General features: G+C 38.7%; 1 long non-coding RNA gene and 1 pseudogene across 1 annotated transcript; one reads left to right on the top strand and one right to left on the bottom strand.

Annotated features, from left to right (window-relative positions):
• Positions 1 to 7,871: 7,871 nt before the first annotated feature.
• LOC119865139 lies at positions 7,872 to 12,058 on the top strand. The gene is made up of 3 exons (XR_005376039.1): positions 7,872 to 7,987; positions 10,177 to 10,293; positions 11,646 to 12,058. It is a non-coding gene; the product is annotated as an uncharacterized LOC119865139 (long non-coding RNA).
• A 230-nt stretch (positions 12,059 to 12,288) lies between these two features.
• On the bottom strand, positions 12,289 to 12,631 carry LOC102156866 (annotated as a pseudogene).
• Between the last annotated feature and the right edge of the window lie 4,467 nt (positions 12,632 to 17,098).

The following is a 17,098-nucleotide window of genomic DNA, read 5'->3' as shown; positions in this document are numbered from 1 at the left end:
CTAATTGAAAAGCAGATTAGACTCTTGTGTTAATTAGCCAAAAAGCCCGCCCACTTGCATGCATTATGATTGCCTCTTAAATACTGAGGATGTTGAAATCCCTCAGAAAGACAAGGCAGACTTAATTGCAATAACCTGCAAATTAAGTTTAATTTACTTTAAATTTACCGGTTTAGCAGGCTCATTTGATGGTGTTAATGTTCTAGCAAATTAATTATCTGAATTAGTCATGCCTGGTGGAGTTTTGCAGCAGAATACATTGTACAGTGGCCTATTAATAACAGACAAACAGGACAGGATTAATGAGAAGATTATGCTTGAGTTCTTAAAAAAAAAAAAGAATCTTGCATGAATTCAAATATAATCACCAAAGTGCAAATACAGACACAGAATATAAACAAACTGAGATTTATTACACTCTATAGCATGCCATCCAGGAGAAACAGTAAAACATGGCCAGTGAAATATCAGACAGCAAGAGCCCTAGTCTACATACTCCGTGGAGTTCTCACCACAAACTGCCTATGTGAGGCCCCAAGACAGGCAGTGGACTGCATGGAAGGAGCTAGAAGGTCAATTAGAAATTGCTTCTCTATGGGTCCTCTTAGTAGTTCATGAAGCATTAAGATGCTCCCTGGAACCCACTTGCCACCATTCTCTTTGGCTGGATCCAGACACCACTAGAGATAAATGATCTGCAACAATGCTGATCCTTTGCCACTCTTCTCTCTCTCTCTCTTTTTTTTTTTAAGATTTTATTTATTTATTCATGAGAGACACAGAGAGAAAGAGAGGCAGAGACACAGGCAGAGGGAGAAGCAGGCTCCATGCAGGAAGCCCGATGTGGGACTCGATCCCAGGTCTCCAGGATCAGGCCCTGGGCTGAAGGTCGCACTAAGCCACTGAGCCACCCGGGCTGCCCCACCACTCTTCTCTTTGTCCCGATATCTATCTGTCAAGGCCGGTTATGGGAAATTTGGGGAGGAGGAAATTTAGAAGGATGGGAATGCAAAGGTTGGGGGGACTTTTAGAACCTTGGAGAGAATCTTCCAGATTTACCCCTCTATGAGGATACAAAATGAATCTTAGTCTTCTTGCATCCCCAGGTCCTAGATTGGGGCCTGGAACATAGCAGGAGCTTACCACTTTATCTTTGGAATGGATGAAACACAAAATTAGCTTAGTGACAATTTTGGCAGAAGTATTTCTCAGCTCGGAGAATATAGTAGGATATTGCTCCTAACAAATATGGAATTTCTCTGAAAATCCAGTGCCAGTGGAAGCACTGTTGTTATAAATAGTTAGGCTTTCTCCATTTGGTTCTGAAGAGACGCATACAGGCTCTCTCTCTGCCATCCACAGCAGAAAGAAATAGCCTCTGGGTGTCAAACTAATAATCTTTGACTGGCTCGAACTGAATACGGCCATGCAGTGATTGACCTCAACATGCCAGATTATTGATTGGGCCGGAGATGCCTAAGCCATCATTTTCTTGGAGCAGTCATGGCTTTTGTCTTGATCCCGTCCACAGCTGTCACGCTGTGGTGAGCCATTGAAAGAGCCCACATTTGCATCCTTCATGCGTTTATGCTTCTCGGCTTAAAATAAAAATGCCACCACTTGAAAGAAAGGCTGAACCGTTGATTCCGGTTTTTAAAAAATTATCTCATTAAAAGCCAAAGGTTTGGCTTTGGTTGGGGGTGGGGGCAGACATGCAGAATATGGAAACTTGCTTTATGGGGTGTATTTAATTTGGGGGAAAAATAATGAGAATAAAAATTGTTTCAATATGTTTTCTGTATTGTGTCAATATATCACACAGCTCCTTTCTGGAGTCACATTTGCTGTTAGGGTGGTTGGGATTTTTGCTGTTTTTGTTGTTGTTCTCTGTTGAATTACAATTTGCAGCAGTAAATGAAACTGGCACAAAAGCAGGTGTTATTAAAACTGGGCAGGAAAAGGACAATAACAACATAATTCCACTTTAAAGGCCGATATGTGTATGGTTGAAATGACTTTGGTTGGAACCCATAGGGAATAGAAAATACACCATAAAGAAAATGGATTTCGGTGACACATAAACAAAAGGCAAATGACTAATATATTTACATATAACATGTGGTGTATTCATTGCACACCATGGTGACAGAATTGTTTATTTCATTTATAATTTATACAGCAAAATCTTATTAAATGTGTAACTAGTTTGCCAGATGATAATATACGTAGGAGATTAGGCTTCTATTGTAGAATATCATTAACAACAAAAGATTTCCATTTGCGAGTTAATTTTTTCCCAGCCCATCCCTTCCAGCAGCGTATGCTCTGAATAAGCCTGCCTCTTCCATCATGGTGACGCTGTGGTGCAAGGAAGGTAGCCATGGAGGAGGACAGTGCCCATTGGCCAAAATAAGACTCCTCTTCTGGGGTTTTCTAGACTATCACTCTTCAGAATACATGAGGGATAACTGATGGGTATATACAAAGTTAGGGTGATTTGAGACATCCTGGAAAAACTCTTCTCTGGGAAAACAGATTCTATCAAGGATCAGAAACACCAGACTTGAGACCTGTCCGAGATTGCTTCAAGGACTGGAGGGTCCCATGAGCAGGTGCTGTAAAAAACAATTTCACAATGCTGCCTTTCTTCTGGTGGGCCGTAGGTTAGAAACTTCAGGAAAATTCTAGACACCAAGGGTGCATGCATTTATGTGGATAATAACCCTTCTCGGATATTAACTGGGCAAGCATTTTTCTTTTCTTTTTTTGCTTTCAGCACTGCAGCGTGTACACTGTCTCCCCTGCGATCTGTTCCTCATACAGACACAAATCCACTCGTTCTCATTATTCATTTTCAGATAAGAAAAGAAACCCCTTCCCTTTAGGATTTTTCTTCATGTAGTGTTATTTAATGAGGATCAGACCATTTCGGAATGTTTGTAGTGAATCTCATGGTAAGGCAGGAGAGGGGTGTTTGTGAGGGGCCATGGGGTAGGTGGGGTTCGGGAGGGGGATGGAAGTGAGGTGGTGGAGAGATGCTTTTAAACAATAAAATGTATTTTACTTTCAAGCCTTGAGCTGTCAGCCTTCATTCCAAATAATGTATCCTGACAGTTCATAGCTACTCTTAAAAACTGGGTGAAGCTTTTGCAGTTGCAAACTAGTGTGATAAAACATGAAAATACTTTATTCAGGTAAAGTGGAAATAGCTGTTCAGCCTGGTTAAGTTACACAGAAACCTTTTCCTCTCTAAATTAATGTACTGTGCAAATATCTTGCCTGTGACACCCTAGCTGTCCACTTAATAAAAGCCCTTCCAGTGAAAACTGTGTCTTAGTGCATCAAAGCATTAGTGAGTGTTCCAAACCTAAAGCCAGATAAACTTGTACATTCAAAACAAGCATGTGAGAAAGTGAATCTTAGTGTTGCCAATCATAAGTGGAAAATGCAAAGAACACATATTTATTCAGTCTCTACTCTTGGCTGGGAAGAGGCAAAAACTGTTGTTTTATTTTCTGCACACTTTTCCATTCATTAGTTCCATAATCACTCAAGAAGGGAAAAGGCAGCTCAAGGGCATCTTCCTTTGGATGCCAGAGAGTGTCAAAGTAGCAAAAAAAAAAAAAAAAAAAAAAAAGAGGAAAAACAGAAAGAATAATTTTTTTTTTTTGGATTGAGGCTTGGTGTAGGCCAGCAGTATTAGACTGCTGCCAAAACAGCTAAAGGGTGCATAGGTTCAATTAACAGATGTATGGAGTCTAGAATCTAGGAGAGGATATTACTGTTCAGACCACATCTGGACTATTGTGCTCAGTTCTGAGCCTGAGAGACCCAAGCAAACAGGCTACTATTTAGAGAAGAGTAAAAGGGGTGGTAATAAAATATGAAATTATACTTAATGAGAAACAGTTGAGGGAGCAGGAGAAATGCCTCATCTGGAGAGATTAAATTCTAGCAGAAGATGCATGGTCACTTGATGATTTTGTAGAGGCTTTAGAGTAGCATATTTCCTTCTTCACTGAATAATAATAGTTAATAGTGGTAATAATAATCATAATTGTAATATTTCACACTTAGTTACACCCACAAGTTTACAAACTTCTTATAAATGTCATCTTATTTGGTCCACCCAACACCTTGAGGGGAAATTATTATGATCTGTATTTCACAGATGAGTAAATGAACTCAAAGTAGCTAAGTCACTTGCTCATCAGGGCACAGATAAAGGGAAAGTTTCAGAATGCCAGTTCTACTGATTCTAGATCACCATGGGCAGCTAGACCAGCTTATCTGTAAGATTCTTTTTAATCCTCAGCTTTTATGATTTTTAATAAACTTAGAAGCTTAGGAAAATGCTCTTCTTTTTTTAATAATAAATTTATTTTTTATTGGTGTTCAATTTGCCAACATACAGAATAACACCCAGTGCTCATCCCGTCAAGTGCCCCCTTCAGTGCCCGTCACCCATTCACCCCCACCCCCCACCCTCCTCCTCTTCCACCACCCCTAGTTCATTTCCCAGAGTTAGGAGTCTTCATGTTCTGTCTCCCTTTCTGATATTTCCTACCCATTTCTTCTCCCTTCCCTTCTATTCCCTTTCACTATTATTTATATTCCCCAAATGAATGAGACCATATAATGTTTGTCCTTCTCCGATTGACTTGCACTGCTGGTGGGAATGTGAACTGGTGCAGCCACTCTGGAAAACTGTGTGGGGGTTCCTCAAAGAGTTAAAAATAGACCTGCCCTATGACCCAGCAAATGCACTGCTGAGGATTTACCCCAAAGATACAGATGCAAGGAAATGCCGGGACACCTGCACCCTGATGTTTATAGCAGCAATGTCCACAACAGCCAAACTGTGGAAGGAGCCTCAGTGTCCATTGAAAGATGAATGGATAAAGAAGATGTGGTTTATGTGTACAATAGAAAATGCCCTTCTTATTCACCATTTTATTCAGGCAAACACTTATTACTAAGTGTCAAAATCTGGGCTGGTACTGAGGTTAGTATTACAAGTAAGGTATGGTCAGTTACGTTAAGAAGCCTGCCCAGTGAAGGTGAACCAAAGAAGTAGATAATTAGAATTAATCATGGGAGCCATGAAAGAGTGCTGCAAGGACTCAAAATGGCAACTAAGTCTGTGATTGGGAGGGGAGGTGGATAGGAAGTGCTTACAGAGAAAATTACAGTTGAGTTATGTCAGGGAGGCTAGAAGAGGAAGAGGAAAAGAAGGGAGTGTGGGCGCTGGGAGGCATTTGGTGCAGAATTCCTTGAAAATCCTTGAGATTCGTATTCAGTGTATTTACTTGTGACCCTGTAAGGTGAGCAACACCTTCTAGTTTGCCCAGGACTTGTGAGGTTATAGTAATGAAAGTCCCGAATTCCATGGAACTTCTCAATCCCAGTGAAATCAGGGTGGTTGATCATCCTACTTTTACAGAGTTAAAATGGGACACAACAGAGTTACAAAGCAGATGAAGGGCTCCGCAAGCTTTGTTAGCATTAGGGTCAAGACATGACAAAAGTATGTTTATTACTGCTTAAAAAAAACATTTCAGTTTAATTTTTTCTTTGTTGTCATAAAAGCTAAACTCTAGATGATTTCCAAATATTCAGTTGGTCCCGATAAACAAAAAAAAAGTAAAACAAAACTCTGATTGATCTTAGGATAGTTAGTCTAATAGCACTAGCCAAATGTGACCCTTATCACTTAGTTCCTAAGTACCTTAGGGACCTAAGTATCTATTAAATAATTATATTAATACATAAATTATAATTATAATAATATTATGATAAAATAAGTATTATAGAGAGTATGTATGTTGCTACAATAAAACACATCTATAATTTGGGAGTATAGAAAATGGAGATCTTCTAAGAATTAAAGTAGTAAAAAAAAAACAACAAAAAGTGCTGATGGATATTTGTAGAAGTGTCTTGTCCTAAAAGATTCATATTAACATGTGAGATTTGGGAAATATGCAAGCTCTATCAAAATGATTAGAAAGTATATTCAGGTCTGAAGTGTAGGATTGCTGAAACGTAATAGGTTAACTAAGAGTCTGGTATGGGCATGAAACTCAGAAAGATGAATGCTAACATTTCATTATGTCTCTGGAATCCTCAGTGGAGAGAGAGCATTGTTCAGTTAATTGACATTCCTAGTGGACAGCATTTACCAACTACCAACAACTTTGCTCTGATTTGACTTTCCATGAACGTCCTTCGTGAGAAATTGACAGTTGTCATACTTAAACTATAAGCTTCATATAGCCTTCTTTTCATCTTATGGCTCTTTGCTTTTATGTTTGGTTCAGTTTTGAGTAATTAGAGATCTTGAGTCTGGAGTACTGTGGACCAGGGTGCTATGGGCTGAATTGTATCCTCCCCCAAATCATATGTTGAAGTCCTAACACCCTACCTCAGAATGTGACTGGATTTGGAGATAAGGTCTTTAAAAAGGTAATTATGAAGTTTAAATTTAAAATTTAAGTATCTAAGTGAGGAGATCCCTGGGTGGCTCAGCAGTTTAGTGCCAGCCTTCGGCCCAGGGCGTGATCCTGGAGACCTGGGAGTCCCACATCGGGCTCCCTGCATGGAGCCTGCTTCTCCCTCTGCCTGTGTCTTTGCCTCTCTCTCTCTCTCTGTGTCTCTCATGCATAAATAAATTAAATCTTTAAAAAAATAAATATCTAAGTGATATTATATTTAAAAATGTTTTTTAAAGGCAATTATCATATGATCTCATTCAAATATGGAATTTAATAAACAAAACAGGGGATCATAGGGGAAGGAAAGGAAAAATAAAGCAAGATAAAAATCAGAGAGGGAGACAAACTATAAGAGACTCTTAACCATAGGAAACAAACTGAAGGTTACTGGAGGGAAGGGGGATGGTGTAATTGGATGATGGACATTAAGGAAGGCACATGATGTAATGAGCACTAGGTTTTATTTAAAACTGATGAATCACTGAACTCTATGTCTGAAATTAATAATACATTATATTTTAATTGAATTTAAGTAAAAAATTGGTTTTCAGTAAATTAAAAAAAAACTAAGAAAAAAGAACACTTTAATTTTGTTAAATCTAATATTTACCAAATATTCTTGACCGGGGAATTTATTTTCCTACAAAGTCTCTTAAAATCCAGTACAATAAGTATTCTGTTAAAAATGTTTCAGGAAAAACTCATCTATTAGCATTGGTACTCCAAGTTGCATTACTGAATGGAAATCATATTCTAAGGTTGTCAAAAGGCACAAACTTCCAGTTATAAGATAAATAAGTCCTGAGGATGTAAAGAATAGAGTTGTGATGACAGTAAACAACACTGTGGTATATATTTGAAAGTTGCTGAGAGAGCAGACCTTGAAAGTTCACATTATAAGAAAAAAAATATAACTATGTGAGGTGATGGATATTAACCTGACTTATTGTCATAATCATTTCACAATACATACATAAATTAAATAATTATGTTGTACACCTAAAATGAATGCAATGTTATAAGTCAATTACATTCCAATGTAAAAAAAGAAAGAAAATAATAATTAATGACAAATTTAAAAATTTTAGTTTGGTAATAAAGTACCAACAATATTATTAGCCCATGAGAACGTGGGCCTAAGTGTCTCTGGAATAAATTGATGACATATGCTGTTTTCCTTTGGCCAGACTGTCCTACCATACTTGTCCCCCCTTGGTCATATTTCAAAACCCTTCTCAAGTTTCACCTTCTTTTGCAGCCTTTCCTAATCTGTTTACCTTCCACTATCCACCATAGGATATACTTGATCACACTCTTTTCTGGATTGTATTCTGGTATGTGTAATTAGTGTCATTTTGAATTGTATTTATTTGGTCACATTTTTATTTCTCCTCCTAGACTGGGGGACTCTCAAGGACAAGAAGTGTGTCACACCCATCTTCTATCTTTGCCACAGAGCAGAGTGTGCCACAGAGCAGAGCGTCTGACACATGGTGAGTGCTCAGTGAAGAGTAGAACAATATACCATGTCCTAGTTTGTGACCAATCCTTTGAGGCTGTATTCCCTGACCATATTATGTGGCCTATATCTTCAATCATATTAAGCTCATACAATAAAACTTTCTTCTCTATGAAATGTTCTAGAAAAGAGGGCCACATCCTTTAAAATCACTAAGCAGTACTGAGCATCAGTTGGAGCTGGCAATGATCATGTTTCAATGATAGTAGCTCCCATTTATTATACTATGAGCCAAGTCTGTGATAAATGCTTTGCACACACTATTTCTATGTAATAATGACTTCTATTGGTTCTCTGTTGCCTTCATTTCCAAACAAAAGCACAAACACTAGTGAAAACACAAGCTGAGCTGAGAGGTCTTGTGTGGGGAATTTTGAAGAAATGGGTGGTGAGAAAGAATAATTTTCTTTTCCTATCTATATTTGAGACTTCCCAGGCGAGCAAGAGGTACACACCATGCTGTACCCCATAGGATAGAAAAATTTGGCTTCTGTATCATTTACTGCATAATTGCCTAAAGAAAAAAACGATGCACATCTCTCGGAGATAGGAGTAAATCTTTCTCATTAATTCATGTACTCATTATCTCATGTACTCAATTATTATATGAAGATGAATAAGATGTGATCCTTATTCCCTGGGAACTCTCAACCAGGTGGGAGAGATGGGTATTACCACCGCAGCACATGTTAGAAGACATCTTGGAAAAATGAACTTCATGTTACACAAGCCCAGAGGACAGAGGCCTTAGGAATGTGTCTTACCTAAGCTATTTTTTTTAGCTCCAGAGTAACTTCTTGTTGTATCCTTATTGAGGCTTTTGTAATCTTCAGTTTCTTTCTCTCATTTCCAGCATCCAACCTATCAGTGAGTCTTATTGTTTCTGGCTCCCAAATATCCCAAATTAGCCTATTACATTCCATCTCCACTGCCACCACCCTAGGCCCAGTTGCCTGGACCACTGCTAATTTTTGTATATATACCCCATCTCATCCCCCTGAAGACCGTTTTCCACACAGTAACTTCTTTGCTTAAAAACTATCCACTTGTTTACTGTCACAGTTAGAATAAAATTCATATACTTATTAAAGTCCACAAAGGACCTCTGATCTGTTTCCTACCTAGCTCTCCTATCTTATTTGTATGTTATTTGTTTTTATCTTTGTGCCTTGAACAAGCTTATTCTTGCCCCAGGGCTTTAGCATTTATAGTTCTTTCTGCCTGGAAATATCTTTCCCAGGTTCTTTGTCCTGCTGATTCCTCCTCAGGTATAACCTCCAAGGACAGGTTTTATTGAAATCAGTACTCTCTAGTCAACCCCCTCCATTTCTCCTTGATATAGACATCATAACACCAGCATCTGAAGATACTTATTGGTTTTCTTGTTTCTTTCATGTCTTCTTCTACTAGTAGGCATGATCCATTGACTATGACAGGGAACTTACTGTCTAACTTATGAATTACATTATCCCCAGTTCCTAAAACAATGTCTACAATATAGTCTGTGCAAATGAAATATTTTCTGAAGACATGGAACAATAGAAAATATTTTCATGATCTTCTGTAGACAGTGGTACAAAAAATAGAGTGGTGGTGCCCACTTCTAGAACAAAGGGCAAAACAATATCTGAAATCCACTTCCTAAATTTCCCCCAATTCAGGAGTCACTGAATATTGAAATGATAATTTATATACTGTTCAACAAATGACAATTACAGTCAGGAAAAATGTGTTAGTTTGGGTCCTTTTATGCCTTGAGATTACATTAGAAGAGAAAATAGATTCTCATTAATGCCTTTGGGCACTTCAGAAACGGAATCCTCTTTGGTATCATTCAAAGTAGTAAAAATTGGGAATCCATTCTGTTCTGGAATTAACAATAACATAATGAAGCCTTTGTAGCATGGAATGGAAGACCTGCTGGACCCAGGGGTTAAAAGAAGTTAGAGAGAATATGAGACAGAACCCAGAAAAACATCTTAGTGGCAAAAGAAGTAAAATGTCAATTCTTGTACATTACTTGTGACCTGGCCTCTCTGGGTAACTCAAGTACCCTGGGGAATACATGTCTGGTGTCAGCTTTATATGACAGAATTATCTTTCTACAGGATCCAATGGGAAAATCATGTCAAGTGGGTTTTTTTTTTTTTTTTAATGTTCCAGAACAAGAAAGAACCACATGCTGCCATTGATCCACTGTAGACTGTCATGGCGGAGGAAGTACTTGGGAGACTCAGCACGTTCTAAGAGAAAATGTGAAGGGCATATATGAGATTCTGAGTATGAAAGCACTTAGAACAATTTTGGTACTCACTATGTGTTTGCCTTCCTATCTCCTCCTCTATCCTTTTCCTTTCAATTAATTGATGCATGGAGTATAGGAAAGATGACATTCAACATGATACATATTTTATCATTTATAGATAAAATAAAAATTATTTTCTTCTGAATGGTATGGGCAAAATGGAAATTTCCTTTGCACTAGTTTTCAAATAGAATATATTTGAGCATGTTCAAAGTTAATACTTTGTATGTACTTTGTGACATAGAATAATTGATTTTATAATAAAACAACAATCATGATTATAATGGACAGCCTATCACCCTCCCACATGTACAATAACCATAAAAGCTGCAGTATCGCTGGTAAATAGAACAATGTTCGGCACATAATAGGTACTAATCGAATATTTTGTGGCAGGCATAAAAGGACAAAGAGCTTCCTCTTTCTCCTTGGCATAATCTTGCTGGTGGAGACAAAGTTGGAGTGATCACCTCTGGAAGGAAGAGCAAAAGAACGCCTGAAATCCATTTCTGCACCATTAGGGCACTATTATTACTATTATTTCTTCTTTAAATACTCTGCATTTCCTTAGCATATTCTACTTTTATATACTATATATGTAATCTTCACAGCCCTCTTGTGAGGCAAAAGTTCCTCTCTTTCCCACTGCTAAAAAAATTACAATACAATGCATTTAAATAACTTGCCTCCTCCCTCCACCAATTTGTGGCAGACTCAAGATTAAAGCTGTGATTTCCTGACTCTAATCAAGTGGGCCACCTAAGGGTAGCATATACGTTTCAAAGAGAGGACAAATAGGCTGTGGAAGTCAAGATTTTTGGAGAAAAATAAAAAAAGCTAGTGCTAGGATTTTTAAATAGTGATGAAGAGCAGCAATAAATTCTGGAATTATCTTCAGAGAAGTGAAGGCTGAGGCAAATGGTTAATGGTGATATAAAAGGACGATCTGTGATTATTATAACAGTGTGATGGGTCATAAAGAAAAAGGAAGATGCTCCCATCTTTGCTGGGTACAGAGTTAGAAGGAACAACTCTAGTTGAAGGTTACAGATATTTAAATAAGTAATTCTGGCCAGAGCTATAGGTAGGAGGAGAATATGTCCAAGGGAAGATTACAAGGCCACCTTGGGAGCTAACATGGTGTTGCTGGCACTGGCTTGAGCTCCCCTGAAAGCCCCTCAATCCATCCTTCTTATGGCCCAGATCCAGCAGAAACACTGCCTAGTTAGTTTCTTTACTCACTAGTCAAGGTTTAGCCACCATGAAGTCCAGACTTATCGCAGATTTGACAGTGTATTAACCTGGAAATTGCTTTTTGTCTCCCTAGGTGTTTATTGCTGGGCATTAAAGTTACAAATTATGATGACACGAAATCAGAAGGGACAAGTCATCTGCCTGTGTGCCTGATAAGATGAATACTTATGCTGAAATATCCTGGCATTCAGTGAAGATTCGTTTGTCTACATGACCTCCTGGCCATTTGGATTCTATATATTTAATAGGGTTAAGCTCTCTCCTGCTCCCTACACTATCACACCAAAATTTTCAAAAACACTTTCTTTTTTTTATTAACCTGATAAAAATTAGGACTTTGGGGGCATCTGGTGGCTTAGGTGGTTAAGTGTCTGCCTTCAGCTCAAGTCATGATCTGGTCCGGGACAGAGCCCAGAATCAGAATCCTCGGTCAGTGGGAAGTCTGCTTCTCCCTCTGCTTCTCAGCTACCCCCCGCCCCTTCCACATCCTGCTCACATTGTCTCTCTAAAGTAAATAAATAAAATCTTTTAAAAAAATTAGAAGAATTTTTAATTTTCAAGTCTTTTAAGAAAGCAAAATTAATGCAATGCAAATTGAAATATCTAATTAATAAATTTAACAACAAGCCCAAGTAATTTTGTTACATAAATTAACCTGTTTATCATAAGCTAGCAATGTTTCATGTGGTGGAGCTTCTAATGCTCTTTCAAGTCCTTCATCTTCTGATGGCAGACTTTACTGTGACAGCAGAAGTTATGTTCGTAGTTCCGGGCCCCACTGGCTACAGTTTTCACACAGGAACCACAGTACCAGACCCCCACAGCTTGTCTTTTCATTTTGGTTTTGTCACAGGAGGAGCAAGTGTACTTGACATGCTGGCTTACTTCAATCTTCTTCAGCATTTTCCTGAGGAAGGCATCATAAGGGGTCCTGTATTTGCTGACAATTCTGACCTTGCTGTGTTCTGCTATGTCGCTATAAACTAGGTCTGAATCCTGGGAGCTCAGAAATACTTGCATTCGGTGGTCTGGCTGGAGTGACTTTCTCAAAACACACATCTGATAATGCCACTTCCCAAGTCAGGGAGTGGGACATAACTACAAAAAACGTAGAACAGGACTCAGGTTTCTTGCTTGACATTTATGGTCTTTTGGAATCTGGATCGAATCCCTTCCATGCACCTCAAGTTTAGTAATATTGGAAAGACTTGGTACAGAAACTAAGCTGGATTCTCTTGATTCCTGCTGTGCCTAGTGCAGGCTGTTGATGCAAGGTAGGTGTTCTTTGTGTGCTCACTGAATGAACGGATAAATAAGAAGTACAGGCCAGTTATATGGCCATGTCTTTCCCTGATACCTCGCTTGCATTGCTTATACAGCTCTCTCCATTCAGAAAATCTTTACCTATCATTTCTAGTTTCATTTTCATCCACTATAGTCCTATCTGCCCATGGTCCAGGTCAAATGGCTCCTCCCAATGAGACTTCCCTACATGTTAGATTTCATCTTTCTCCTGTTTTCTGAATCCTCCTTATGGGTATTGTGTTTATAGCACTTCTTCATTCTACCCTAGATTTTAGTATCTGCTGTACATATCTACTTCTGCCCCACAGAATGTGAATCCTGGGAGATAAAGGGTGACTTTGCATCATTCATATTACTTTGAGCATTATAGGATCTAAATAAATTTTATTTAGGTAGAACTCTTGCTTCCTGCATTAACCTTCTGTGTTCCCCCAACTTCTCACCTCAATTCTCCATTTTCCTGAATTCACACCTTGCTATCTTGTTTTGGATAATATCCCCTACTCAGGTCCCACGTTTCTCTCCTGCCTCCTCAGCAAAGCTTTTAACCCATGTTAAGCCTTGGCTTGTGCCTTCCTCAGTCTTTTTGGGTTGTAATTTCTCTGCACTTCCTCCTCTTACCAGGATTATGAACAGCTAAAGTGACTGTTTTGGAGTCATAAGAAAGGCTGATTCATAGATACAAAGTTAATGGCCCTGTGGCCCTTGGAATGTTGCACAAAAGAAATATATATATATGAAGAAAGACTGTGTCTCTCCAAGGAGGACTGTCTCTAGTTGGCTTCTGCTGACACTGTCAAGCAGACTTTTTTTGGAAGAGGTCCTCCTAAGCCTTCTCTCTCACTAGCTTTGCCCTGAAGTTCTTAAGTATCTCTATATGACAAAATGAGAAGAAATAGTTGGTCAGGCAGGCGATGCCTAAAAAGTGGCCAAGGCAAGAGTGATGTGAAGACAGGTGTGGAGAACAGGACAGAGTTGATGCTTAGTTTAGGCAAAAGGAGATTGTGAGGCAGGCAGGATATAAAAGGCAGGCAAGGGAGGGCCTGAGATGTTCCCTAGTCTTCTTTCCATGGTGAGATTGTAAAGAAGAAATGTTGAAGATGGTCGAAGTTCATTTAGATTCATATTTTTCTATCCTGACCAGTTCAATTTCCCCATCTCTTCACCATACCACTCATCCTCTCCTTTCTTAAACTCTTGTCTGTATATTCTTCTTCTTTTTTATCATAATTTGGTCACCTTTCTGGATGTTATTCTCTCAGGACCTGGGTTTCTCAACTTCTTTTGGTCTAAGTCTATCTGAATCATATATCTGTCTGAATAGGATTTATACCCTTAGCTGCAAGTTAAGGTCCTAGGACCCTTCCTGGGATCTTATTCTACTTTCCAGCACTATCTAAAGGAAGACATCCACCAGGAATGGCATTTCCTAGTGTTCAGTCCCCAGTCCTGGACAAAGCAGACTAGGGACCTGTCAGAAACTACCCACAACTGTAAGGGACAACAGTAGAGATAGAAGAAGAGAAATCAGCCACAGAAAAGGAATCAAGGACAGTGGCATGTTTGTAGTCTTAAAGTTGAGTACAGGATGGAGAGGAAGCCCTCCTATGAGAAGCAAAGAGCACAAATGTGAAGTTTTTTTGATGCCACATTAATTCACCATAATACTTCTTTCAATAGTCCTCCTATAAATTGAGCCAATAGAAGAATATTTTTCAGAGGTAGGCATGTGAGTAGGCCAGTTAGCAGCTTAGAAAAATCTGTCAGAGTCCCTAATCCTTCATTCTTTTTAGCTTAGTAATCAATCGATCTTTGTGTCTTCATGTAGGATGTGCCCGGTAAACCATATTGTACTAAGGTCTGGGAATGCGGGCTGTTTGCGAGTGGGTGAAAGGAGTCATGTCAATTTATACAAATATGTCTGCAGATATCAAAAGGGTATGAGATCTTAGATGTTAAGCTATTCTCTACTTCCAAAAAAAGTTTATTTTGTAGAAATAAGAGAACCATATTATTGTCAGTTCCCTAAATACCTACAAGTCAAGGGCCATTTGAAAGGAAAAGCACATTTCCCCCAAATTTTACATAAGCAGAAAGGCTTCATTGTCAAGCTGAGCTTTCGGTCAGCGGTCCTTCCCTGGACAATTGCTGAAGGCTTGAGCAATGAAATTTTAACTGTCTGGGCCACAGGATATCTAAGGATTGAGAATTACTGGCTGCAGTAAGTCTTCTGTATATATTATTCCCTCCTGTTCCTCCATGCAGATCCACATGGATCTGGAACTGTACATGAAGAACTGGTGAGAATTAATAGGCAAAAATGGACAGCTGCGTGTGTCCTGGCATTTTCTGCTTTGAAGAAGCCAACTATACTGACTGGAGAGCTGTAGGAGTCAGGAGTTGTTCAGTTGGATAGGAAAGACTTCGCAATACCCAGTTCTTTATGTATGTCTTACCCATCCCTCAAGTTCAGCTCCCTCTCACTTGTTCCAAGGGCCCCTCTTAGTGGTGGTACTCATGGTGGCTGCTCCCTTTTCTGAGCCTGCACTGCTCACTTGTGTTGCTCTCATTAATACTTTTTAAAACATTTTTTATGTCAATTCCAGTTAGTTAACACACAGTATAATATTAGGTTCAGGTAGACAATTTAGTGATTTACTCATTAATACTCCTAATAATCCTGATTACACCTCATTATTTGGCCCCACTGTTTCACTTTCTAGATGCTTCCTAAGGGGAAATTCCTTGTCCTTAACTGGACTGTTTCTTGAAAGCAACACCTGTGACTCCTTATTTTATGTGTCCACCTTGAGGAACTCATAGTTGCAAATCAGTTTACATATAATCAGTTAAATAAAATTCTGTAATGTGATGGATCTCTCATGGAGGTTTTTCAGCTAGTATTTTAAAGTATAGAGCTTTTTGATTAAATATACTTTTAAAGATCCCAGTAAAAATTAAAAGTTTCTGAAGACTTAATCTTAGTTTTCAAAGTAAAGGAATGAGATAAATTATAGTATTGACTTTGAGCACTTTGACCCTCATTTGCCTTTCTTTTCAACAGGGGGATGAAGAGTGGAACAGTACGGCTCTGCACTAGATAACCTTCATCTACAGCTGGTACAACTACACCAAATGTTATACATGTGTTTTCTTCTTATCAGTTCTTTGGGATGAGTACTGTCATCATGCCCATTAGGGTGATGAAGAAATTGGGATTTGGGGAGATGACAGGCTAAAGGTCACTCATCTACTTATTAGGAGGAAGAACCAAGTTTCGAACCAGGTTTATCTGCGATCAGATTCCAACTCTTAATCATTGATCTGTACAACCTTTCTCCTGCACTAGCTAAACTCTTACATGTTTTTCTTTTAAAAACAAGTTAAAGTCTTTCCTGCACTATGAATGGGTGCTAAGTCCTAGGACAGTGTCATTCACCATGGATCTATCACCCTGCAATGCACTGTGAAGACAAACTTTCATTCAGTTCTGCTGCCATACTCAAGTCTGGTCCTTCCAGGATTTGTGATTTTTGGAATAGGCCAAGTTGTTCACAGGGCTATATATTATGCTGAAATGTGCTAAGACCTGGCCTGGTAACTGCATATTTTCAAAAAAATTTGGATACATGCAGGCATAAGCTATACATTATGTGGAGAGGCCATAGAGACAAACAGTTGATTTCCCTTTAGCTTTGGCCCTTGGGGACTCAGGGAATTGCTATCTGAGGGGATCAGTAATATGATACAGAGTCTTTCATCTCTGGGTCATTAGCACTAAATCCAATCCAGGATAATTATGGCCACTGTTATTCTGTGGCTATCTAATGCTTTATAGGAAATAAACTTATATTTTGGTGAATTCCAGGAATACATCTACAGAACACTGTGGCATCTCTGATTACTTAGAAGGATTTTTTAAAAAGTAGAGTAATAAGAATTGATAATTATGTCGGAAATTATTTCTTCAAGTCTGTACAGGAAATATGAAGAAGGCTTCAGTTCTTTCTGCAGACATGGAAAAATGGCCCCTTTAATTGTAATATCACAAGGTAGTGCTGAATTCACTTGGAGAAACACTGTATGAATGACATCACAAAATGTCCTGTACCCCACATGGACAGCTTTGGAAATCGACCTTCTGTCTTTATGGACCTTCTAGAATTGCTCAAGAGAGAGTAACTGATCAAGTGACGTGAGAAGCATCTGAATTCAACCAGA

This window comes from Canis lupus, chromosome 22 (assembly GCF_011100685.1).
Source record: "Canis lupus familiaris isolate Mischka breed German Shepherd chromosome 22, alternate assembly UU_Cfam_GSD_1.0, whole genome shotgun sequence".
NCBI lineage: Eukaryota > Metazoa > Chordata > Mammalia > Carnivora > Canidae > Canis > Canis lupus.
Note: the sequence above shows the minus strand (reverse complement) of the source record. Positions and strands in the feature narration are given on the sequence as shown.